Source organism: Salvia miltiorrhiza, chromosome 7 (genome assembly GCF_028751815.1).
Source record: "Salvia miltiorrhiza cultivar Shanhuang (shh) chromosome 7, IMPLAD_Smil_shh, whole genome shotgun sequence".
NCBI lineage: Eukaryota > Viridiplantae > Streptophyta > Magnoliopsida > Lamiales > Lamiaceae > Salvia > Salvia miltiorrhiza.
The window spans coordinates 39,927,913-39,929,647 of record NC_080393.1 but is presented as its reverse complement, the minus strand read 5'-3'; positions in this window follow the sequence as shown (position 1 = coordinate 39,929,647).

Below are 1,735 nucleotides of genomic sequence, written 5' to 3'. Positions count from 1 at the left end.
CTCCGTCCGCCAAGATTATGTCACTTTTCTTTTAAGGCAATGGTCCCACCATCCTCTTTAATATTTTATCCTTACTAACACTCTTTATTTACAAAAAACCCCACCCAAATTCAATCTCAACCACACATCTCATAAAGTGGTGGGATCCTTTCTCCACTACATCAAAATCATCACCAATTTTATTAAATTCTGTGCCCAAGCAATTTTACATAATCTTGGTGGACGGAGGGAGTAGCACTTCTCGAGGCAGGAGAATAACAATAAGACATGTCATTTCGAACCTAGAACTGATCATATGTGCTAAAAAACTTAAAGCAGATTTATATGATATCTCCATGATATAATTCAACACAATCCAAGGAATAGATTGACTAACGAAGACTAGTGCTACAATATGTTGCAACAAAATAAAGATCTCATTCCAAACTTCCATGGAATAAAAATGTGAGCGAAAGTACTAATAATTTCTCTTATGGAAGCCACTAGAATATTAAGAAAAATGAACTATAAGGTTTTCTTAGTCAACCTGACAAGAAAGCCCAGGGAGAAAAAGACGATCGATGAAGTCTCAATTGTTCGAGACTACCTAGATGCTTTCTCCATAAAAGCTATCTGACTTTCCACCAGATCAACAACTAGAGTTCACAATTGATTTGGAACCCGGAGCTGCATCTGTGTCTAAGTACTGCTCCACTGTTGGCCATTTCATAAGAGAATAAAAGTTTTGTTGTTTACACAGATGCCTCAAAGTTAAGACTTGGGTGTGTTCTGATGTAGGATCGAAATGAGATAGCATATGCATCTCGCCAACTGAAGCCCTATGAGTTAAACTACCTAACTCATGACCTGGAACCAGCCGCAGTCGTGCACGCGTTAAAAATTTGGAAGCACTATCTCTAAAGAGCTAAGTGCAAAATTTTCACTGATCACAAGAGTTTAAAATATTTCTTTGAACAAAAAGACATAAACATGTGATAATGAAGAGGTTATAATTAGTAAAAGATTACGACTGCACCACCAACTACCACATAGGGAAACCAAATGTTGTGGCAGACGCCCTAAGCCGAAAGACCAAAGCAAAACTTGGGAATCTAATTACCCAACATGAGGAGTTGGTACATGGGCTGTTTGCGATTAAATTGTAAATAATATACCCTCTAGAATAAGTATCTGGTTGCATAGCTACTCCCTCTGTCCCAGCTGAAATGTCCTGTTTCCTTTTTTGGCAATACACTCTCTCTCTATACTTAATATTTAAATAATTTCCACCAACCCACTTTATCTACTTTATACACATTTCTTAATCTCCGTGCCGAAAAGAAACAAGACATTTCAGCTGGGACGGAGGGAGTACTATGGAAGCTATCCCAGATTTGCGAGCAAGAATCATAGAAGCTCAGAGCGAAGATTAGTTTTTAGGAAAGACGCATCTTGTTGCAATATAAAATGAACTAAAGAGATTCACAGAAGATAAACATAATGCCTTCAAGATTGTTTGTGCGACACAAGGAAGAATTGAAAAATGAAATTAGGAGTGAAGCACACGATACGTCGTATACCGCCCACCTGGTAAGCACAAAAATCTATTGAAACTTTAAGAAAATGTTTTGGTGGAAATGAATGAAGAGAGATATAACACTATTTACAGAACGATATCTGGTATGCCAAAAAGTCAAAGCTTTGTACCAAAAGTCGTATGGTACATAACAAGCTCTGCTAGTCCAGAATGGAAGTG